The 26,076-nt window shown below is 38.7% G+C and overlaps 1 protein-coding gene and 1 pseudogene across 9 annotated transcripts in view; one reads left to right on the top strand and one right to left on the bottom strand.

Annotated features, from left to right (window-relative positions):
- Positions 1-26,076, top strand: part of EBF1 (early B cell factor 1) — a 372,164-nt gene that overhangs the window by 295,200 nt on the left and 50,888 nt on the right. The window lies entirely within an intron of this gene.
- Positions 11,202-11,320, bottom strand: LOC112475270 (annotated as a pseudogene).

Raw genomic sequence — 26,076 nt, 5'->3', positions numbered from 1 at the left:
TCAGCGTGCATGCACGTGTAAGTGCATGAAATTTAAAGAATGAAAAAAAGCTTCTGCTGATCTTGCCACAGACTGCGGCAATAGACAAGAAGACTTAGTGTTTTAAGCATTCTAGGAGAAAGTCTAACCTTTCCCCGTGTTGAGAAAGAAAGTTTTGAAGAAATTGGCACCCAAATTTCCCCACTGATGTAGTTAGCAGTCACTATGATGTTACATCATTTCTAACAAAGGGGAATCTCTGTTAATTGGTGAACTGCATGTGGGCCTCTTGGTCATTAGCATTACATGCCCCTACCAAGGGTCATTTGTTCATGGCTGGGGCTGCTGGCTCCTGTGACTCAGTTTACCTCCCTGCTGTCACCACTTACTATCGACGGCATTGAGATGGGTCGTAAAACTCCTCTGTTCTTTATATCCAAACAACGGCTCAGGTTACTGCAAATGTGTAGCCCTCCCCTTCGATCCACCCACAGAAGCTTACACTTCATTTTCTTTAACGTCCACAGTGTTTCAAGATGTGAGGGTTGGTTTTCTGGATGGAGAGCCAGGCTTCTTGTTTTTTAATGGAATGTCACTTGGCATTTTTTCCTTTAAAAAAAAGAAATACCCCAAGACTGAAAAATAACAACCCAAACTAAAGCACTGCTGCTGTTTTCTGAGAGTGTGTGAGTTTGGGGTGTATATATGTAGAAGTCTCTGAAAATCCATAAGTGTTAAAAAAAAAAAAAACAACGGAGACAGGAACGGCATGGCCAAATCTATGCAAATAAAGGCACACTTTTTGGAGGAGGGAGGAAGGAATTTGACCAAACACAGATTGCCTGCTAGCTGGCTCCACTTGCAAGGACTCTCCATCCTCAGTTCTTCAGAGCAGGGACACCGAGGAATTCTGAGCTGCCAGATGTGCGAGTCTCTTGTGTTGGCCCAACGAGAGAGAGCGAGCAGAGTGAATCCCAACTCAATCAGAACAAAAAAAGCTCAATAGCACTTTCCAGATCTTATTTGTTGTGGCCAGTTACTCTTATGTAAATGCTGGGTAAGGCTGAATTTAAATTTTAAGTAATGTTTTCTAACAGAAGGACACGAAAGCCCTTTCCAATGATAGGACTGCTTTCGAGCCCTCTAACCGTGAGTCTGGTCAGTAGGTCCAGTAGGAATTAAGCCCACCATAAACCCCCAGTCCCATGGGAGGGGGTCTTCCTAACGCCTTTGTTATTCTTGCAGCTCACTTGCCTGCAGTTGTTACATCTTTAAGTGACTTGGATCTTTTAGAATTGTAATCTTTCCTGCTAAGCTTTAAGTAATCTTAGAAGCTGATGTAAGACTCTTAGGAGACTTTAGCTGCTTCTTCAAAGTTCTTAGAATTGGTTTTCCTGATAAGAAGTGGCCAAATCCAAATGCAGTTTTTACTTCATTCCAGTTATTTTTCCATTGAAGAAGCTGTTACCGTTAGAGAAAATATGACTGGACAAAGGGGCCACCAGGACAATGTTTGACCAGTTTAGGTGTGCGTGGAAAGCCGGACACTGCCTGCTCCCCCAAAAGTTCATGGAATCCTTAATGGGTGATCATCCAACTGGTTGCTCAGATGTTGAGTTAGGTCACTTCTCAGATCATTTCCACTTTCAGGCTCTCCCATTCGAAATGTTATTCTTCAAACTTCCTGTCTCTATGGAAGGACTAAACCAAATCTCTATGTATTAGTCTCAGAATTAACTTTAAAAACAATTCTTTGTGGAAATACTTCTGTTGGTACTTCAGGCTCAAAGCGGCTTTGCACGTAGAAGGGGCCGTTTCAGCCAAATATTCCGTGAAACATGATGACACCGACATCTTTCAAGTTTTCCTTGTTCTCCCCATTCCTCTTGTGTTCTTCCTCTTCCCTCTCCCTCCCATCTTCCTCCCTCCTTTCCCCGCTTTATTTCCCTCCCTCCATTCTTTCCTTCCTCACTTCAAAAGAGACAGTATAGCATAGTGATTGAGTCCTTGGGTTCAAGAGATGATTGATAGGTGTACATGGAACTCTCAGCTCCGCCTGTTACTAGAGAGGTTATTTTTGGGATGTTGTGTGGTGGCCCTGAACCACAGTTGCCTCATCTTTACAAGGAAACAATACCTTGCTGGCATTGTTTTTAGTATCAGAGAAATGTATGTAAAGTACCTAGCACAAGCTAGCCTGAACTCCTAGCCAGATATTGGTAGTTTGCATTAATAACTGATGACCATTATTATTATTATCCATTCATTTATATATTGCTGAGTCTCCACCCTGGTGTAAATATTTAAAAAGATAAACACTGTATTGTTTATCTTCTCCAACATTTCCGTGGAGGTCTAAGAAGTGCCCCTTAGGAATTTTAGTAACAAAACTGTAAGCATCATCAGTAAATTATAGAAACAAGTAACACCAATCAACCATACATAAAAAGAACAAAGTATAAATAAGGTAGCAAGAAAAAGATTTATAAATGTGAACATAAGAATTTTGACATAACAAATATTTTCTCAGGAATGGCTTCAAATAATGTTATAATAAGGCAGCCCTGATTTATAAAGTTCTCTGGTGTTGATTTTTCAGGAACAACACACTACTGTTCTCTTGTTTCCATCCCAAATTCTAGCTCCTCCTCTGGAGGCCATGGTAACGTGGGTCACTCTGTCCCCAGCCCTCTCCAAAGGTGCTAGGTTAGAATCAGCTTCAACTCCAGGTTAAAGAGGTTTCAGGCCAGAAAGCTCTGTTTTCAGTTCTTGGAAACCTCCTTCACAAGTGAAGGCTGCCACAACTGGGGATAAACAGTCATCAGTTCTAGGGGAGAAGTAGAAAATTTGCACCTAATGAATCTCGTGTTCTTTAGCCTCTTCTTACATCAATTCATTGCCAGATTAAGCTTCCGAAAAGCCACTCTCCTAACATTACCCTGCTGAGAAACCTTCCTAATTGCTCACTGCAGATAAGATGGAGCCCAAACCCCTAGGCTCGGCGTTCACAGCTCGCTGTGCTCTGGGCTCAGCGCTTTCTCAGCTCCACTCGAACCAGTTTCTTCACTGTGCCTCAAGCTCGCTTTATATTTAATGACTTCAGACATGTTAATTCCCCCTATAAGATCCAGTTCAAACTCTGTTTCTCTTCTGAAGGGTTCTCTGGCCACTATAGTGTAGTAGACAGAGCACTGGGCTGAGGACAAGGAAGTTTGTGTTCTAGCCCCAGCTCTGCTGCTAACTGGCTATGCGACAGAGGACGAGTTGCTTACATGCTTCAGACTCCCAGTTTCTTCATTGTAAAATGAGCCAATTGGACTAGGTGACTTGATGTTCGCTATGGCTCATCTCGATTAAAGAGAAGAGTCTCTGTCATTGGATCTCTTTACTCACATGTGCTTATTCTTCATTTACTTCCTTAGGCCCTTAGCCCTCTTGTTCTGTTCCTAGAGAGACACATCACAAAAAGTCCACGAGCTCCATAAAGAGAGAGTGACTCTTCCCGGATCTTGTACTTTGCACACTGTGTTGAAGCACCTCGACTTAGCATCTTACTAGCAGTAGAGTTCTCTAATAATTGATTGACATATTGCCCAGGATCAATGGTCCTCATTGATTTTTGTGCTCTGGATGACATGGAATGTAAATAAGAGCTGTTAATTAAGAATCTATCCCTTTTCACTTGAAGTTTTACATGTAGAGAACACAGTAGTTGGGATTGCTGTTGAAGAAAGAATGGGATTGGCTCTATAATTTTTTTTATCAGTAAAATGAAGATATTTTAACAGTATCTGCATCTAAGGAGTAAGTAGGTCAATGTACATAATGTGCTCCTGACAGTGCCTGGCATAGTATGAGTGCTCTCTGAAAGTAAACTCCAAAAGAGAGAAGCAGACGATGGGACTGTTTCTCCTGAAAATCCAAAGAATTGGTCATCAGAGCACATTTTCATTGGTCTTATATATGTACCCAGCTTTTATCTGATTAAAAAAATTGTTTCTGTCTAGACCTTATAGTAGAAATAAAAAAACAAAACAAAACCCGGGGTTCTAAATGTTTTACTACTTTCTTTTGTTAGTTCATTCACTCACCTCACAAATATTTCTGGATTGCCTGTTCTATTCTAGGCAATGTTATAAACCAGTTCTAGGCGATGTTCTAATACAGTATAGAGCAAAATCAGACACAGTCCTTGTTCTCATTGAGCGTATAAGCTAAGAAGAAGCATAGATGTTCATGAGTTTCCTATTTCAAACCTGGTAAGTGCCCAGAAAAATAGGAACAGAGTCGTAGATAAGCTTATAACGAAGGAACCCCAATGTGTCAGTTAGAGATATTTTCTCTCAGGTAAAGATTGAGTGAGTTGAGATTTGAAAGATGATTAAAAGTTAACCTGGCATTCGGAGAAGGGTGTGGGTAGGGTGGGTTTGGGAAGGAGAATGAGTGTTTCAGCAGAGAGAAGCATGTAAGAAGGCATTGAATGGGAGGAAATGTGGCATCCTGGAAGGCTGTGAAAATTCCAGGACAGCTGAAAAATCAAGAGACAGTAGTAGAATGGTGAGAGAGAAGCCTCTGCAAAGCCTTGTAAGCTATAGGGAAGGGTTTAGTTGTCATCTTAAGAGCAGCGAACAACCCTTGAAGTGTCAGAAATGACAGGTGAGCGTGACCAAATTTTCATTTTGGAAAAAAAAAAAAAAACTGGCTGGATGGAGCATTGGAAACCAGAATAGATGTTGGTTGACCTGTTAGAACACCACTGTAGTCGTGTGGGAAGGGGAGTCAGTGACCTTGACATGGGGGTGGTAATGGTGGTGATGGAACAGAGAGAGAAGGTTCAAGAGGTGTATAAGAGGAAAAATGGGCAGGACCTGGAGATGGGTTGAATGTGGGGGTAAGGGAGACAGCATCTTAGGCTACCAGGTTTTTGTCTTCCTCAGCTTAATGGATGGTGGGGCCTTTCTACCTCTGGGCATCCCAAGGGTCTTGTGTCAATGAAAGGAAGGGCCTGAAAATGTTTTGCAAAGGGTAATATTCTACGCATATGTTAATTGTAAAGGTGGGCCTAAGCAAATTGTGGCAGAACTAGGGAAGAGGCAAGAATGCATTTCTTTTTATATCAGATTGTTTTCACTTAGGATTCAGTCGAAAGAGGGCTGTGTAATGAACACTTGACTAGCAATTCAGCCTTAGCGGTGTCCTAATTGGAAAAGACCCAAGAAGAAAGAAAAATTAACAGGCTACTCCTGTCCACATGTCTTGAGTATTACTCCAAATGAGCCATTTACACACAAAGAGAAGAATTCAAGGCAGAGGGAATGTTTATTCTTTTTGCTTTTGTGATCCAAAGGGTAGGTCCCAGGCTTCTTCTCCACCGAAGGGAATTTTTTCACAAAATATGATCGCTCTTGATCTGATGTATGTTGATGTAATCAATAATCCTGAGCCCACTGGCATTTGTAAAGTTAAACACTGTTGGTGCCATAACAGGGCCAACAGCAGCAAGAATCCCTAAAAGTGCCCATTGTACTGCTGTGACATCCATGAAACGAAAGCCGTTTCTACCAAGAATAAAGCTGGTCTGAAGGAAGCATATTATTTTGCATATTTTATGTACATACTTTCCAAGAAATATGACCTTTATTTCCTATTTGGAGTGGAGCGTAATCAGAACTTGAGTAGCTAGTGTAACAGGATCATTAAAAGGGATATTTTCACTGACATTAGAGGTCTAAATGGCCACTAGGCCTTATATACAACCTTGGCTTTTTCCTGTCTACCCAGAGTTAATAAGTGATAAGGCCGGGAGAGAGATAAATCACAGAAATCCCTGTCCAAAGAAAACATATTGACTACAGCCAGCAAATAACAGACCATAACCAACGGTCCCATTCATCATTCATGTAATAGGGATATAAAGTATTTCCTACCAATGAAACCGTATAGAAGGAAAAGCAGATAAGCTTCTCCAGTCTAAGGCATGTGATTTGGTTATTAAGGGACATGAACTATTTGTCACATGGCTTTAATCTTTAAGATGTGTTGCCATTTCTAAACTATAAATTTCTGGTCAGGGATTAGAAAGCTATTAACAATAAAGGTAGAAACTGAGCTTTATATGTATTCTTGCCAACGTAATGCAATACTATAAAGTCTTGAACCTCTAATCTGTTTAGTATGATATAACATGATTTGGTTTTCTAAACCAATAAACTATTTGGAGGTTTTCAAGGCTGTTGTTTTTGTTTCCTACCCAGCATCATGATAAATTAACCCTTCAGTTTTTAAACTGTATATGTTGAAACTTTCTCTAATATCCTAGCAATGGTAGGGGTGGGGTGGGAGGGAGCCTGAACTAAATTTCTTTTTTTTTTCTCCTTTCCTAAGATTTATTCCAAATGTTGGATGGAGGATTGTTTTCTGTTTTATTTGTGCATGTTCGCAGCGGTGTGCGTGCTAGCCTTTCTGTTGTTAACTAAGTGATATGGCGCCCACTAGAGCATTAAAACGTGTTTTTCTTTCTTTATTGCAAAGTAGTACATACTGATTTCAGATAAGTTAGAAGACATCCATAAAATTAAAATAATAGTAAAGCTGACCGTATTTCTACCAGTTCCTTACACAAAAATACTCATTAAACATTATTTTCAATATTATTTTTAATGGCATACATATTTGTCTTTTTCTTCTGCATATATCTGCCTCATTACCAAAATAGGGGGTTACCTTACAAAATTCTAATTTGTTTTTTTCACCTAACAATATATCATAAACATCAGGGTGTTAGGAATTTAAAACAATTTTCATTTTTGATAATCATTTTATACCTCAGCAGGCTCTTAGAATGAGATATATCCTTATTTTCTTCTTGTTAAAACATAGATACTTTGAATTCAGGTTCTTGTCTCTTTTTATTCCTGAAAAATCCACAGCACAGGGTCATCAGTTCTATATCACATTCTTTGGTGGCCACATTGGTTGGGATTCATCAGCCATCCCCGAGCCGGGGAGCAAGCAAGCGTATGTGGCTCAGAGGGCCTGATGTCTCAGAAGTGGGGACCAACCCCCGGCATACATTCAGCTACAGCCTCGGAGAGGTTTGTTTTCACCCTGAAGCACCTCTGGGGGTCAATAAGTTCCTTACATTGCCACCCTGCTGTGTGAAAAGGTGCCATACTTTCTGTAACAAAAAAGGGAACTCATATAAAATGTTCGACATAGCTGAGACTTAATCAAGCCCACTGTCATAACGATAGAGGAGTCAGCTCCGCCCTACCCCAGCACCCTCCCTCTGCAGGACAAGGCCTTCCTCAGAGGCCGGAGCTCCTCTGCTCGTCCGCTCTCTGCTTTTCCATTCCTGGCTTTCACCGGCCTGTCTTGATGCCCCACTGCTGTTCCCTCCGGATCCATGCCTTGTTTTCACACTCTCTTCTCTCTCAGCCTTTTTCCTTTTTGCATTATGGAGGTGTAAGACATGTTTCCCCTGAGTACTCCACTTCTTTATTAGCCCATTTTAAAGATAAGAACATTTGGGAAGGCGAAATGGCCCCTCCTGCTTATGGAGTTAGTAAGTGGAGGGGCCGGGCTCGGACGCTGGTTTAGGGTTACCAGGGCCAGCACTGCAGTGAGCTGCTAGTATTACTTCAGCTTATTTGCTTTTGGAATTGAGTGGGAGAGTGTGGGTATTTCTAGGACATGTCAGGTCTGACTGCACCTGGAGACTTACATATTTTAACCAAATCATATCTTTATGAACATAATGCATACTCATATAGAAAATTTAAAAAAACACAGGGAAGTTTGAACGGCTCCATTATCACATTCTTCAAGACAATCACTGTTAATATTTTTAGTACTCCTTTTAATATTTTTTGTGTACTCTCCTGTCTTTTAATCAGAGTGAATCACAATATGTTTATATAATTTTGCATCCCGCTTTGTAATTTAAATTGTAAAATAAATATTTCATCCGTTAGTTCAAATTCTTCTTAAATGCATTTTTGTGGGTATATAACAGCCCATTTTATAGCTGCATCATAATTTACCTAATCATTCCCCTATCATTGAATAGACACATCTTTTTCTTTGTAGAACTTTTAACATCATATATGCCAGAACAGATCATGATCTTAACTCTAAGGTGTTCCCTATTTTCTTACTGAAAAGTTTTTATGTTTTAGGGGCAAGTTACTGTATACATATTTATAGATACTAATGAATTACCAAATATCTACTTACAATATTTGCCATATTTATTTACACATATTTAAAATCACATACACAATTTACAATATTGACAAATACAGTGGACCCTTAACCAACACAGGTTTGAACTTTGTGGGTCCACTTATACGTGGCTCCCAACTATATGCGGACTCATAGAGTTTCAAGTCTGTGTTGTTCATTGCATTTTCAATCCATGGCTGAGAATCCACATATGTTATAGCCCACTTAAGTTATACTCAGATTTTAGACTGTAGTGGGGATTGGAAACCCTATCTCCCTCATCATTCAAGAGTCAGCTGTATAACTTTTTCCACTTTTAGGGTTCACACTTTTATTCAAACTTTTTACAACCATCTTTACTACCAGCATTTTTAATCCCATCATATTCTCTTCTAAGTTGTTTGAGATACAGCTCTTTTTGAATCTATGCTCAATGTTTTCACTGGAAACTTTATCCTAAACCATAAGTAACCATTTGCTATATTTAAATCTCCAAACATAACCACTTTCAGCAATGTTTTAAAAACTGATCTTTAAACAGCTTATTTTGAGGAATGTTTGTAATAGTGAGAAGCCAATCTCCTAGGAAAAATTACATTTATGTTAATTTTCTGTTCTTCCTTTTTGTTTTGATTAGCTTTTTCAGTTGACCTCTGTAAGCATCCTCAAACCACCATCAATCATGGTGGTTTTATGCTCCCAACAGTACTTAGTTTAAAATAAGGTAACTGGGAAAGCAGCTCATCATAAGAGAGACTTTAAAATTATTCAAATGTATAACAAGGGAACTTTCTTTTTGAGAGAGATGTTCTTTCCGTATATTTCAGCACTTTGATATTTCTTTCCTGTTGTGGGTCTTATGCCATATGTGATCCTTGGTACGAACTGAATACTGTATCACATAATATTTTTGGCTTGAATGAAAGTACACATGTCCTCTTAAGTGGGCTTCATATTATTTGAGGCACTGAAAGTGCAGGTGGAAACCATCTCATTAGTGTCAGATTGGAGAATTTCTGCCAAACCTCTCTTTCATTGGGGAGGAAGTAGAAAGAAGCTGGGATTCCCTATTCGTGGGCAGAAACAACAGAAGAGCATATTTCTCCTATACCCAGTGCTCTTCAGCCTAAGATGTGATAGTTCATCTTTTTCCTGTTGGCATCAACTGTGATTCACATCTTTATATCATGGGTGGAAGGCCCGACCTCCCAGTTAATATGAAGTTAATTTAAGTCTTTGTTTAATGTCAAAAATGTATTCACATTTAAATATCTTCCTAGTCATTCTACACATGTGTACCATTTCCTTTTAGTATTAACTGAATTTTAAAATATTCAATGAGGCCAGGCTTACTATTTGAGGTTATTGGGAGGTTTGAGTGAAAGAAAGTGTCTCTGGAGAATTTGTTGTGTGCAAGCTTGTAGGCCTTGTGCTTCTCCAGTTTCTTCAAGTCTAGAATAATGAAACATTTGCGCTGGTTAGCTCAGAAGGTGTAGGAGGATCATTTAACAGCTTGGAAATTTTGCTTAATAAAATTATTAGCATGAAAGCTAAAAATTATTGTGACTCATCAGAATGTTATATGTCAGGGGCCATAGTATAGGCTTGGCTATTGAGCCATTGCGTGTCTTACCTTTGTCTTATGTCTCTGCAATTAAGTAAATTTACTTAAATATAGCCTTTGCAGTTGACTAAGTCTTTCCTATTCAATGTTTTTTTTTTTTTTGCTGTTGTTGTTAATATGTGAGATAGGAAGGACAAGTATTTTTGGCCTCATTTCCAAGTGTGACAAATGAGGTTTAGAGAGAAGTGAAGTGGTTTATTTGAAGTCACCTGGGTCACTTAGTGATGGATCTGATATCAGATCTATATTACTCCAAATAATTGATTATACTTTACCGTATCTCATATTTTACCACCATATTCTCAGCACCCACTACAGTGCCTAGCACAGAGTGGGAACACAATCAATATTAATCAAATCAAGTATGAAGGAACGACTGAAAAATGTAGCTGTACATTTTTGGACTGTGAGCCTTAAAGGTAACCTGGTTGCCCAAGTCATTGACGTCTTTACAGATGATGAACACTAGACTTGCAGAGTTTAAGGTATTGTCTAAAGTCACTCAGCCAGTGGCAGATCTCTGTACCTGATTCTTTTTCTATGGCCTGTCAGCTGAAGGCTTATGTCTACACTGTGTATATTCCTTGTAGACTCATTTAGTTATAAAGAAACTGGATGAATATAGGTCTTTGGAGTCAAGACAGCCTCCAATTTGAATCCTAGCAGAATCAGTTTCTAGCAAGTTTCTTAACCAATCTGAGGCTCCCGTTTCTTCATCTATATGATGGGGATGATAATATCTCATAGGATTGCAGTGAGGAGGATTCCATTAGATAATGCATGTGAAAAGCTTAGCTCAGTGCCTGGCATATAGTAAGTACTCAATTATTGGTAGGTCTTATTTAAAAAGGATTCAAGAGAACAGACTCCTGAAAAAGTCTGAATTTTAGAGATGACAAGGCCCTCAAAGATAGCCTGGATTAATCTTCCCATTTTGTAGAGGAGGCAGTTGAGGCTCAGATAAGGAAGAGTCTTTCTCAAACCAACACATGATTGATTTGCCTACAGAACCAGAACAAATCATATATAAATAGATTTATTATTTATGTGTCAGTGGACCCCCAAATACACAACAATATAAAGACATCACATTTTTTGCATGTATATAAAAATCATTCAACCAAAATCACCATGGTCATTTGGCAGGCCCTCCTTGAATTCTTTTTTTTTTAGGCCAGGCAACCCTTTGTTGACCTCACAGATTGCAAAGACCTCGTCAGCTTACAATCCCTTATATCTATCTATCTATCTATCTATCTATCTATCTATCTATCTATCTATCTATCTATCTATCTATCTATCTATCTATCTATCTATCTATCTATCTATCTATCTATCTATCTATCTATCTATCTATCTATCTATCTATTTATTATGCCATCAGCACCTGGTCTTCCTAGGTGGTCTCCCATCCAAGTAGTAACCAGGCCCGACCCTGCTTAGCTTCTGAGATCAGACAGGATCGGGCTTGTTCAGGGTGGCATGGCCATAGACTTTTTGAATTCTTTAAGGTCATCAATCTTTGAGTAGACTCTCAAGGAAAAGAGGAGATAGAGAAGGTTTAATTCCTTGGGCATCCAGTATGTGACTTGTTAAAAAAAAAGTGTCACAGATGTTATTGTTCTGACCCGTTTACATACTTGTCTTTTTGTCAACAAGAGAAGGAGCTTTTCTTTGCTTCTGAGTAAATCAAAGTCCAACAGAAAAGTCATGTGCCATTTTCACAGTTGATGTGAGTTAAGGGCATTTCCTTTACCCCATCATTTTGTCAAAGCCCAATGTAAGAGCAGGGGGTCTGTCAGACACCAGCAAGCTGCCAGGAGACCTCCCCTGGGCGGGAGCGTTATTTCTCCAAGGTCCAGATTGGAGAGGGACTTGGTGAGATCTCCCTTAATATACCGTCCCCTGCCACACTTCCATGTCTAGCCTCTTTGGAGACTTACGGTGATGCTCCCCCTCAGCCACAGGACACTTGTAGACCCTCCATTCTGCCTTTAAATCTCAGTTCCCTAGAGGTCTTTGAAGAGATAAAGATGTGATAGGCTTTGCTGCATTTAGTGGCCTTCCTCCTAGTGGATTTGGAAGCAAAGTCATCATCAGGGTCAACGAGAGAGAAAAAGTTGCAAGATGGTGGTAATCGAGGACAGATTACAGCGTGCCTGGGCAAAGATCTCTGCTGTGTGCATGGCACAGTGAGGCGTTTGCTGCCTGACTGACTGACAGTGAATGATGCATGCATTGTTGTCGGGCCTGTTTGACAGTGACCAGGGTGGAGGGTATCACTGTATCACTGGCATATGTCAATTCATTAAAGAAAAGAAAACCTAGATCTCATAAGAGGGTTCTATTTTAAACATTAGTTGGGGCTTGTGTTAGAATTCAATTAAAAGAGGTTTTTTGTTTGTTTGTTTGTTTGTTTGTTTTTCAGACTTTCCTAAAAGGGCACTCAATGGTTAGTGAAAAGCTAAAAAAATAGAAAACAATAAAAAAATTTAAAAAAGGCCAGTTGTCTACTGATGCTAAATGTCACGAGTAGAGTAAAAAGTAAAACATATTAATTTCACTTTCTTAACTGCAGCTAATTAAAGGTGGCTCATTTAAAAATAGACCTAGTTTAATCTGCTAATAATAAATATTCAATTAAAGTTGTTCCTACTGTTTTCTCCTCAGAATACTCTTTCATATACGTATATATGATGCATTCCTGATGTGAATACTTCTAAGGGTCCAGGCTGTAATGTAATGGCTTCAGGACTTTATAACTGCCCAAATTAAATACTATGTATGTAAATGGAGATTTGAGTGTAAATTGTGCATTGCAGTGTTTCAAGGAATTGAGTCCCTACATCCCGATACCTTTCAGCCAATCAGAATGAAGTGCTTCTCGTTTTATTCTATACCATTTAGCGTGGTTTATTGCAATATTAAGTACATGTTACAAGAAGCACATTGTTGTTTAAGACTCATTGATTTAAGCAGAACTATTCTTATAAAGTTTCGTAGGCTTTTACATAAAAAGAGAAGAGCCCCATATAAAATTATAAAATCTTAATGTAATATAACAGCCTATAATATAATAGTCTCCCATTTTCTAAAGAAGCCACCAAAAATTTTTAATGAGTTTATTAGAACTACTGTTTGTGAATTCTGGGATGTCATGTCTAATTAGACTTAATGGATTTAAATATTTCTTTAATGAAATCTGTAGCTTGACTCACTAGGGTTATATTCCTTGTCCTCCTGCCCTTAAAAATGATTTTACTTTATTTTTATTTTGGGTGGCATTAAAAAGAAATGAAAGACTATGATTCTGCCTCATTCTCAGATGGATATAGTGAAAAATACAGTGCTTATTATGAAGTTAATGTGAATTACCATGTAATTACCACTGGCTGCACTATAATGATTATTTAGTTACCACTGAGCATTCCCTGCCAAATAACACACATTATTTCATAGGAAGCTTAGAATTAACTCAAGTCATCCCGGAACTCACGGAGGGAGCATATTCCCCATCTCTTTCCGTAAATGCAGGTGCTGTTAACGTTAACATCTAAATAATCAAGCTCGGAGCAAACCGACAGCAGAACAGGGCATGAGTTTACATGATTTGATTTGCTGATGTTTTAAACACTTAGCAGGAGACAGCTATAGAAGCCAATTAAAGCTCTCCAAGGTGCATAGAGTTATCTCCTTTGTGAGAAAGAATTTAAGGGAATTGCATCGGCCCTTTAACTGGAGGGGAGAAGAAGCATTAGGGATGAAATTTCAGATGCGAAGTGCTGATCAATCGTGCCTCCTTTTGTGTGTTTCAGCTCGGTGTTGTTTGGGCTGCTGATATTCGAAAGGATCTGCACTTTTATTTTGCAAGCACAGGGTTCTGTTAAACTTTTCTCCACGAAATGTTCCTTTGGCTATTGATTAGGATGTGCTGCTAAACAAGGCATTGTGTCTAAAGAGTAAAACAAAAACAAAAACAAAAAACATGTCAGTACATTCCATCCCTTTCGGATACTGCATCTTATTTAGTGTACCGGAATTCCCAGTTTAAAGTAATCACAAAATTTATGGAGAAACGGATAAAAAAGGTTGTAAAATATCGATTTGGGGAAAATAATAACACAACTCATCTATAATAAGAAGAAAAATGAAGCAATAATTCAGGGGGTATCGAGCGGCTTGCTGCCGGGAGTATCGATCCAGGCCTTTACGGTGTAAGATCGCACCTGGGATTGCTCTGAAAGAAAGAACAGCGTCCCCTCGCTCATTATTTCTCAGATACGATCGCCTTGTTACACGGGCCCTGCAGAGTTGGGATTGTTGCAGCTGGGAGGGGAGGGGGTGCGCAATAATGATAATAAATAAATAAATAGCTCAGAAATCTATATTGCCTGAAAGCCACTGTGCCTGGTCTTAATAACACACTGGCTCTGATTTTATAGGTTCTCCATTGCTTTATCGCAGCTAATGACAATCCTAGTGCTGTGTGGTTCATTTAGGGACCAAACAGGTCTTCATCTTATAGAATGAGTTCTCTGTTTGGAAAGAATTCTTGTCTTGGCTGAAGAAGCTTGCATCTGTTGGATTTCTTCTTAAGTCACTAAATTGAAAACAATACATGTATGCCACTTTGCACAATGAAAAATGTTGGCTTTTGCTTCTACGTAGTATTGTTTTTATATTCTTAGACCATTTTTGACTAGGCAACAGTATTATTGCTCCTAAGCAAAATCTTTAATGTGGCCTGAATCATTGATACTCCTGGTCACAGATCATGAATTTATAATTGATCTGTAATTTCTAAGACACTAAATAACAAATTAACTCAGCAGTGTGCCGTCATCACAGTAACTCCTTAAAATGGCAGACTCTATTTCATCGCTGAAAGATTCTAGGCTCTTTCTAGACTTTGAGATTGTCCTACGAGTAATGTATACTTTAAATATTTTCCAATATTCATGAGTATGTTGCTGTCACATTATTTTTTTTGGAAGAGAGGGTGAATTAATATTAAAATCCCAATTTAATAAAACAATTTTTATGCCTGTAATATTCCAGGCATCTTCTAGATTCTATGACCCGGAAAGGTGAGGTTCTTGCCCTCAAGACACTTATATTCGAGTAAGGGAAGGAAAGCAATGCAGAAGTTGGGAAGAGAATAGCATAATTATCAATAGGTGAGAGTGCTATGAAAGAAATAAGAGGAGTTATTAGTACAGTGGAATTGGGACAGAATATAAATGGATGGGGGCAGTATACAAATGAATAACACTTTGAGCCTGCACAGCATCACCCAGGCAAACACGTTTTTGTTTCTAAGCATCTGTGGATTTTCCCCAGTGCTAGAGCCATGCTGTCATTTGCCCAGAAGCTTCGCTTCCCCCACCCCACCCCCCAGCCACTCTGTGATCATTATCTAGAAATATGAGCCATACCGGCTGACTATGTTCTCAGCAGATCAAGCTTCCTGAAATTTCAATAAGCATTGATCCATGTCATTGCGCCAGATCCTTGAAATTGTTGTTTCTATAATATTTGTCTCTCCATTTCTGACTCTGAAAGAAAAAAGAATAAGATAAGTTTCATGGAATAAGAGGCTCATGCCTGGTGTCAATAAAGGTGGATGGAGAGGGAAGGATGGAGAAGCAGAAAGAATAAAACATCTAAACACCAAGACTAACTCCCAAAATAGCTTCCAATAAACTGCAAAGCACAGTCCTCCTTCTTTATCCACAAAGTAAGATTGAAAGTCATCACTGTGTCTTAAACTGTGTATATTGGAATTGCAAGATGTATAGTACATTTAGTGAAGACGTTGGTGAAGTGCAGAAGTCATTTTAACTTTGTCTTTTAATTTTAAAGATTTATCGGCTGAAAGCAAAGAGAATATTTATAAGCGTTCTTTGGTATTCACAAAACATGTATTTGCCAAACAGTGCAAAGAATGGAAAGAAATCATCATTACGAAGCTGGATGATTCAGGAAATGTGGTGATAAATATGGGAGTGACAACATATTATCTCAGCCCCTTCTAGCTCCACATTTTTGAGTCATGATTATCAAGTGTATCACTTCAGAGAGTATGCTAAGTCAGTTTGAAGCTAAAAGAATTTTAGTTTTAAAAGAATAAGCAGGCAGTGTTTGGGAAGTGCAAATACAATAAATGATGTCAAGTCATCTCCGCTTGAATAAATATATATTGCATAATTTACTTCTTCCCTTTAATTTCTTGTAATGAAAGGAAAGTGGCAAGAAACAAGAAAGCAATTAATTGCAATGAAGATTACTTAGCTTCTGTAGTGCCTGAATTAAAAAAAAAAAGCATTAAGATTACTTTTCTAGTAGCTCATATATTTTTTTTAATCACTGATGCTTTTAAATGGCAAGTACATTTGAATTGTTTTAAAACACCATTTTTTCCCTTGTTGGCGAACAGATTGTCAAAATGAACCGTTGGCTGTTTTGTGTTGTTGTCCCAAATTCACGAAGATGAATGTCATATCATAGCTCATCCATTATAATCCTTCCCTGTTGTGTACTCCTTTTTATTTGAGACAGGCTGATTATTGAAAAACAAACTTGTGGCTGTCACTGTGGTTTTCACGTGTATGCTAGTTCTCTATCGTCAGCACAAGGCCTCGAATGCAATAGCAGCCAGTAGATACTGAATGAGTGGGCAAATACAGAGCAAGAATGAGTGAATAAGAGTCCTGCTCTCGGGCCTTTGACAGCTTACTTTACCCCTTCAGCCTCACTGTTCTTATCTGAATAATGGGGGAAATAAACATATTTTCTTCACTAGTTTGTTGTAATGGTTAAACTAGATAATATGAGTAAAGCACTCAGTGCATTATAAAGGGTGCATATTAAGGACTCAGAGAAATGGTGGTTCTTATTATTGACCTTAAGGAGTCCTCAATCTGTGAATTGATTATCTGACAGTCCATTTCTAATTGGTTCACCAGTGTATTTCTAGTGCCTAGCACTATGCTTAGCCCAGAGTACACACTCAAAGGAAGTTGTTGACTGAATGAATACCCTGATTCTCATTAAAAAATAACAATGGCTATTGCTGCTAACACTTACAGGGCACTTAGTATGTGCCACATTCTGTTTTAAGTATACGCCATATTTTTAGACATTTAATCTTAAAAAGAAACCTGTGAAACCAAAGTATGATGATTATTCCCACTTTATACATGAAGAAACTGAGTTAACGAGGAGTTAAGAATTTGCTTTAAGTCATGCAACTCGCAGGTGGCAGAACCAGGATGTGAGTGAAGGCAGACTGGCTTCAGATCCCAGGCTCTTGAGCATGTAGCATCGGCTTTAGTATTCAGGCACAAAAGTAGTGTGCAAAGCTGCACGGTGCGCCGACCATTCATTCATGCAACAGATATTTATTAATCATTGTCCTTACGTTAGTTATGGGAGATACCACGTACAGGACGGGCACGGTGCCTGCCCTCCGAGAGATTATGGTCTGATGGGTTCGATTTCCCCCCACACTTTCCTCAGCAACTATTAGAATGAGAGACGCTTAGAGATTTTATTTGGTGCAATAGTAGAAAGGCTATACACATGTTCAGAAACGAGAGTACAAGGGTAAGCCCCAAAGGGAGACAGTTAAGGTAGCATTGTAATGATTATTATGGGTTATCCAGCATACATCCCACCTTCTCCTTAGAGCATATAGGATGCATGCTTTCTAAAGGGCCTAGAAGCCACTGAGACCCCTTCCTGCTTTCCAATTCTGTGAGCAGGTTTGTGGGCTTGCCATCTGTCCCAAGCCAACCCCTGGGTGGGAGTTGAGCAGAGCATTGCACCAGTCCTGCTACAAGGAGACAAGCTTCTGGCTCAGCCTGAGAAGGCTGATAGCATATCTGGGAAGAACCCACTTTATCTTCTTTTCTGAACTTCTGGGTCAGAAGTCATGTTTTTATTACAGAAAAGTCCCATCAACTGTTTCTTTTATGTCCAGTACCTCAACCTCAAGGCCGTAGGAATTAGTGGCCAAGAAGTGCCGCATTTTAGATCTGTGACAGAATTTCCTAAGAATTGGTATGAACATTCAAACTATGTCACTTGCATAAGTTTCACTCTACTCTGCTTGTTTCTCCTGTTTGGACTAGTCCTCTTAGTTCATTCATTCCTTATTTTCTTTATTTATATTTATTGAGGAATGAAAAAATAGGCAGATGAAGGATAGAGTTTACATTTTGATCATCTTCAGCACAGTGCTCGGCAGAGAGTAAAAAGTCCAGTAATAGTTGTTGAATGGACAGATTGATGGATGGGTGAATCAAAAGAGAATTAGAAAACCATTATGTTTATACTTCAGGAGATTATTTTTAAATAGGAGAGAGTTCAAGCAAAATATTCAAAGTAACTCAAAGAATGAGCAAGTCATTCAATAAAAAAAGGCAAAAAAAGTAAAACCAAATCGAATTTGTCCCAATAAGGTTCAGTGATTTTTGTAAAGCAAATCCATTGATCTGGAATCTCCCAGTTCCGTCTGCCTCTGCCTGAGGTCACCATCAAGACGACTAATTGTCCTAGGAAGGGCTCTAGAGCCTATCTCATCAGCAGAAAGAGACTCTCACAGTTGGTCACAAGGCATCCCGAACAGAGGCTGGGAAAGTTTAGCTGTGGTTGAGATCTGGCCGAAGGGCAGAGCCTGCCAGAGTGAGAGCTGGGGCCTCAGAGGCTCAACCCTGACTGGACTACGTGACGCCACCTCGAGGGCACAACAAGCTCAGGAAGTTGGGACTCTGGGTCAACTCTAAAACTTACTAAGTTTCGCTACTCAGTTTTTTAAGCTGTTAAAGTACCACAGACAGTTTGACCAGGTTAGAAATTTCAGGAAGAGGACCTTAGGTATAACAAACAAACCCGAATACAACAACATTGATTTCACACTTTGCTTTTTTCAACAGGAAAGCTACCAGTTATCTTTCATTTAGAACCTTAGGTATTTCATCAAACTATGGCTTGAACATTTGGGACTAGTATTCGCTTATACTGGGAGACCCTGTCCCAAAGCCCCTCATCAGTCTTCACAGAGGGTCCCTCATGCCACCCCATGCCCCAGTGGAAACCATTTTGCATAAAGTCCTTCTCCTAGCTCCCCGCTCCGTCCCCCCTCTCTACCTCCCTGAAGGCTGTGTAAGTGCTCAGCTGATAAATGCACACTTGTTTTGTGCCAGGCATTGTATTAGGTCCTTTATAATTCTCACCCCTCCCTCCTTTTTTTTTTTATTTCTATGAGAATTTCAGGTCTACCAAATACCTCAAAATGCCCTCACAATCCCTGTCCTTTCTCTTATTTTTAGTCTTTCCGCTAACTAATCCCAAACAGGTTTAAGGATTTAAAAATAAAATGAACTTTCTAAAGCAGAAGAAAGTCTGTTGTTCTCTTGAGTTTTATTCCCTGCCTTTTATTAAATGCCAACTATGTGCAAAGCACTCAGGACACAAACGTGAATCAGGTTCAGAGCGACTGTGAGGAGAGGGTGGGCTTGTGGTGCAGGCTGTGTTGGCAGGTGGTGCTCATCAAAATGATAAAATGCTCTGGTAGAAATCTGGGTAAATGGCTGCGGCAGGCAGCGGGCCTGGGAGTCCGGGGAACTGGGGACTGTGGATGGGTTTTGCCTAGGGGATCGAGGGCGTAAGATCCCTTTGAATGCCAATCTCCTGTTTTCTCCCCTTGTGACTGAGCTCCATCATCTTAAAAATGGGCAGTCTTCATATGGAAAAATTATGTAAGAAACTATAAGAAAAACTCTACCCCACCCACCTATCTCCCTTTATTTTTGTCTCTTGGTTAGAATATGTTCTATAGTTTTCCAGAATCCATATACAAGTGATTTCCCAAGCTCATTGCTTTTGTTGTTCCTCTCTGGCCTCTTATCTCTCCCCACTCCTTCTATGAGACATTTGAGGGTATTTAGGGTATTTTTATTTTATTCATTTTGCTATGAAAAATCCCAACATTCACTTGAATTCAATTTTGAGTAAGAAAAATTCCTTGCATTGACATGAGTAGATTTTCATCTCTTTGTCCAGTGTCATCATCCAGATACTTTTTCTTAGAGAGCAATAGGTATTTATAAGAATGAGCCAGGTATTTGTGGGTACTTGTCAAGTAAGGATGGTGTTTTTGATCTGATATCATAGATACAGAAAAACAAGGCTCGAAGTGGAAGGCATAGGTGAGGGGGCTTTTGTGGACAAGTTTTAAAAAGAAAAAAAGAAAGAAAGAATGAATGAATGAATGAAGCATACCTCAGCCTTAATTTATGAGTAAGTCTTCTCACTTGCTTCTCTCTCAAGATGCCTTTCTGTGGCTTCCCCTTCAGTTAGATTATTACCATTTGTGAGCATTTTGCTATGAAATCCTCCCATTTTACCACCTTTTTGGTCATGCTTTATCATCGGTTGGACACTTGGGACTGAGATACTTGTGAAAACTGTGGTCAGCCAGGTCTATGCTCAATGAAAAGTCATTGCCTGAAGGTCGTGGACTTTGAGTGCTATAGGTAGGGAATGGCCTTTCACCAATTATCAACGATTTATTGACTTTTGGACAGGAAAAGTCAGCTTTTATATTTCAAGAGAAAAAATCACCTCTTGTTAATTGTGATGCCTCTAAAAGGCATTTTGGATGGTGAACCTCAGCTAGAGCTTCATGCAGTAATATGTGAAAAATGCAGTTGACCAGAAGTTTGCAGTTTTGACTAATGGGATTATTAGTCAGTGAGTAATACTTCAAGTTTGCCAAGTCCCAGTTTATAGCAGGGACCTTCATAAGTCAGAACTTCGCGTTCTAACAGCCAGAGGCACTCTTTACTTGCAACTTTATCTCCAGATAGAAAAATATTAGCAAATATTACATTTTGGCCCAAAAAAGAAAACTTAGGTATATGACATTATATCAAGTACTCATGTTACCATTTGGTCTTATAAAGTTCAGGTGATCTTTGTGGTTGTCACAGTATGTCTAAAAAGTAAACATTTTCGGAAGTAGAAATTTGAGGAAGCTATGGTGGTTATATGAAGTAACATGGGCCCTGGAGAATTTGATCAAAAGAGAGTGACAATTTTAATGCAATAGTTTATTTTCTGAACAATTTATTTTGCCCAACACGTAGATAAAGTCTACATTGCTAATAAGGTGAAAGTGGTTAATTTAAGGAATAAAAGAGTACATTCAACCCCAAGTTGGGCACAAAAAGGAAAAAGCAGCTGCTGGTCGATGGATTTCATTATTTGCATTCCAGCTGGTAGTTTGGGTGTGGTGGGCACACGACATCGCTTTTCTGTCTTTAACGTGCTGCTCGTTGACCACTACCTTGAATAAAGAAAGCACATTGGTCTGACTCTAAGATTATAGCCAGAACTCAGCAGATGGCTGTAATTTCTTTCCACTAAAAACCTCTTTCTTGTCTTTTCTGTTTCTAGGTGTGCGTGTCAATGATTTTAATATTGTTTTTACTAGTTCTTTTGTAGTTGGTGGCACTTTTGGAGAGAGTAAGATGGAGATGTGCGCAGCCTTTTCTTATTAAGAGATTTCCTGTTATACAATGCATTAAGGTTGTCAGCTTCTACTCCTGTTTCCCTTCATTCTTTCTCTCTTTCCTTTTTAACTTTAGCTTGCTTCACCAGAGGCAGAAAGACTAGCTCAATTGTATTATCCTGTTAGATTGCTTAAGCCGTGTTTAGATAAAAAATTACTTTATGCTTTTCTTACTAGAGTTCATGATTTCCATTTCGTAAGGCATCTTTTCTACATTTTGTGCTTTATTATTCTTGCGGTGTTGAGAGAGCGAAAACAAACTCTAGTTCATAATTCACTTTAAAGAACATACCCTTTCTTTCTATTTTCTTGTTAAAACCAAATTGTGTGCAATTTGTAGGAAATTGAAACCACATTTTTCACTTAACTTTCCAAAATTAAAATTTATGGGGAAAAAGAAGCAATAAAACAGTTACAATCTGGTCATCTATAATTATCTGTGTGGTTTGAGCAGTTCCACATTTGAAAAAAGTGACACTGAGAACTTATCAAGATTTTACAACCATGGGGCATTTCACTTCTCTTTTGTTGCTTTGGAGCCAAGACCTCCTCGATATGCTAAGTTACACTATAAATTTAGAAATTAGATGCGTGAAGAGTAACTTTGAAATATGAAATGGACAATATCTAATAATAGTTGTTTTTCTCTCTCACACAATAATGAAAGTTATTACAGCAAAACTTACTATTATATTCTCCTGTTTCAAGTATTGTCTTTGATTTCAGTTCTTGTCATGCTATACCTGGTAGGGAGAAAAACACAGAGAACCAGTGAGGCACACAGTTTCTATTTATTGGTGCTGCCATTGCTGGCTTGATATTTCAACTTCCAGTGTTCCCGTCATCATAATAGATTCCCTAGGAAAAGGATCCTTGAAGTCTGAGTCTTAGATTAACTAGTTTTCTCATTCTCCTGCTGTTCTGATATTTCCATCTCATTGTTTCCATATTATAAAGTAAAAAGTTTTAGATCCTAAGAAATTTAACACTTCAACTCTAGTTCTTAATATTTCCCTTTGTGGAAATATGCCTATATTTGGCCAACTTGATGCAGCCATGGTAAAGACTTCATTCATGTGTTTTTATTTTTATTTTTCATTCAGTAAGCATTTATTGAACACCTATTTCGTCCCAAGTCTTACGTTTGAGTCTAAGTATTGGGTAGAAAACAAAACATTGCAAATGGTACTGGCACATAGTGAGTATTCCAGTGAACCTTAGCATCATCATCAATGTTCTAGAAACATATGGATGGACAGATGTTTGACGAGCACAGAAAAACTGTTTAAAACCATTACAGTCCCAAGCACTGACTTAAATTCAACAGAAAATTACACTCCTGCTCCAGATGAGTTTATCCAACAATTATACATGCTAAGATGTTTTATAAGTATTTTAACAATGTCTATTTCTTCATTTGTGACTTTATTCTAATTAGTACAAGTCAGAACTTAATCTCATTTAACATATATTTTAAGTACTTAATATGAGTCACACCGTTCTAAGTGTTTTACAAACATCGACTCATTTAAACTCCTAACGCCCCTGTGAGGTACGTACTTTATTGCCCTGACATTATAGATGAAGGAACTGAGGCATGGAGCTACAAAGTCACGTGCCAGAGCCGCTCAAGTAGAGAAGTCATAGGGAAGTAAGTGGAGGAGCCACAGTCAGATGCAGGCAGTCTGGCTCCTCTTTACTATTCCACTGTGCTCTCTTTCAGAAGCTCTTCAGTATCTAGATAACCATATACCTTCCTTAAAAGTGCGACAATTCCTGGGTGTCTGACACTTGGACACATCTGGTAGGACTGCAGAAAATGCATTCTGCTTGCAAATAGGCAGGTTTTCAAAGAGGAGCCAGCACAGAAGCCCCTGCCATGTGAATGCTCTCAGATCATTTCGAGCCAGGAGCAAACCAAATGTGTGTCAGACCTCCCATCCAATCCAAGTTGTCCATCTGTCCGTCTCTATTATTTGTTTAGTAATTATATTATAGTTTGTGTAATTATGATGATTACATTATAGTATATATTTCATGTAATATATATAAAAATAATGTATGCCAAGTATAGAAAATCTGGAGAAAAACAAGATAGAATAAGAGAATATTCAATACTCACCATCCAGAGATAACTGCTGCTAATATTTTCATGTTTCTTTCATATTTTTTCTATGCAAAACAAATATATATTTTTTTCATATTTGTGATTATATTGTGTATGTCCATACATACACAGTTTTACATGATGCTTTTTCACATAGTCTACTAAGCATTTTCCCGTGCATTAAACCTTCTTCATAAACATAATGTTAAAAGGCTGCATAATTTCCCACAGTGTGGATTTCCTAAAATTACTTATCTATTCCACCATGGCTGGACATTTAAGTTGTTTTATATACTTTTAAAATGATAGTGACTTTTTTTTTTTTCTTACTTTGTTGCTTTAAAAACCATCGTCATTTCTGGCAGCTAAATGTTCTAACCCTTCTTGAATATTTTTAAAAATTGTTCTCAGTAATTCCTTTTTGTAGAAGATACGCTTTCTAAAAAACATTTTTGAAGTGATTTTGTTTTTATTATTTCAGTTTTTGCACAATAAAATAATGCTATAAAATATAAAATAGTGGAAATAAAATATGTCCGAGTGTACAAATGAACTCACGATTAGCCTAGGAAATCAGATCTCAGCATAAAGTGAGCATATTAAAGCTCTACTATATAGTAATACAATCGGCCATACTTTTTAATGTATCAGTGTTTAATCTATCAGTGTCCTTTTTCTTTTTTATTATCCAGCTGCAAACTGGTTTCATTGTGGATAATTACCTTTGGTATCAAATGTATATTATCTTCCCAGTTAGGAAAGAGATTGGAGGGAATTCAGAAATCAATAGTAATAAAGTAAACAGAGAGAATGGAATCTATTTCCTCTCTTAGAATTTATTTGAATCCATTCTAGTGAAGGCAGAGACCCTGTCTAATGGATGTTGGACAGAGGACCGCAAATAAACCCTATTGGGACCAGCTCTCCTTTAAGAAATGCTCTATTTCAGTAAATATCTTATTGTTTGAATATTAAAATGTAGGTCTTTAAGACCCCCCAGAAAGATTTGACTTGTGTTGTTTACAGAATTGATTTTAGTTTCTCTTTTCGTTGTTTACATATCTACAACTGGGTGTGTCTCCTTTAGGCTCAACCTCTCTCCGGCCTTCATGAAACTATTTTTTGATAGAGGATTGATGTTGGATTCACTGGTGTTTTACTAACCACAGTCTCATAGTCCAAAGGGAAATAAAATCCAGTGTCCCATATTGCTGACTATAAAAGAAGCTCTCTATAAAGTTTCAATGGTGGTGCCATCATGAGGAAAGATAATTTAATACTCAGATTAGGACAAGCCAATGACACCTCTCCTTCAGCACTAACGTGGGAGAGTTAGTTTACCTCGCTCAGACCTCTGAATAGTCTGGCAGGCTAACGAAACTCAGAAAATTGGCATGCCCAGCCTCCCTTGTTGACATTCTAAATCCCATAGCCAAGAAAATATTCCTGCCACGTAAAGGAAACTCATAACTGCCGGTATTCACTGTGTGTTTATTTCCCTCATGTAACACTGTCATTTTGTTTTCTTCAAATCCTGAACTCTATGGGAGTTCATTGGCTCATGTCACAACTAATGGCATTATAGCAGGTGTACTGGAACCTTTCTTTCACACCGTTTTCTACCAAAGCTGTAGAGTGCTTGGTCTGGGATTCAAATGGCCTGATTTGGTACCTTCCGTACTGAAGCCCAGGGCCATACTGAGTCAGGAATCTCTTTTCTGTGTTTATGGAATTATAGTCACAGTTAGTTTTAGAATCTGGGCCAAGGGGAACATGGTCAGATTCTGAGTTTATTTCAAAAGCAAAATTGGGCTATTTAAAAAGATGGCATTGCCTATTTTGGGAAATGGATCTTCCTGATGATTTCTAATATTTTCATGGCAATTAAAAAGAATTTCAATAGAGCCCAAATAGTTCCCCATGCAGTAAGGACTTAAATATGCTTCTATCTTTTACAAAGTCTAATTATAAATGTCTTCTTCATCAGAGACATAATCTCACTCCCTCCTGATTTCAAGAGGCTGCGCACTCAGTGAGAGGTACATCTGGCATAATTCTCCCTCAAGAGGCTTGCTGCCCCCGGCATAGAAAGGCAGTCAATCTAAAGTCTTTTCCATGGAGACTTACTGTGCTATGGGAAGCAACCTGACAAGACTCGTTTGGGGTCACACCTCAAACCCCTGCTAAGATCTTTCTGCTCTGAAGAGAGAAAGAAAAGTGGAACTTTGAAACAGGCCAAATATCGCAGGACAGAAATGTGCAATTAGTTTTTCTTCTCTCTGCCTCCTTTTATCATTATACCATCCTTTTATGTCCACGAGATTCTATTTGCAAGCCTTGTCTTCCCTCGGTAGGCACATTTGAAGTCCGCTTAACTAGTAGTCAGAGGGTAGAATGGCATTATTTGTGAATCCCTTGCAACTGACTCGGAGCAGAGAAGCGGGGATGTCAATTTTGCAAGGGCAGCATTATCTGCCGTTCACTCCGCTCAGCCCCAGAATGCTCGTTTGCTTGCGAAGACGAGTGCTGAATGCACTCCTTCCCTCTCCTGTCCCCTCCTCATTCCTG

This window comes from Pteropus alecto, unplaced genomic scaffold, assembly GCF_000325575.1.
Source record: "Pteropus alecto unplaced genomic scaffold, ASM32557v1 scaffold40, whole genome shotgun sequence".
NCBI lineage: Eukaryota > Metazoa > Chordata > Mammalia > Chiroptera > Pteropodidae > Pteropus > Pteropus alecto.
The sequence above is the reverse complement of the archived record's forward strand: the minus strand, read 5'-3'. Positions and strand labels throughout refer to the sequence as shown.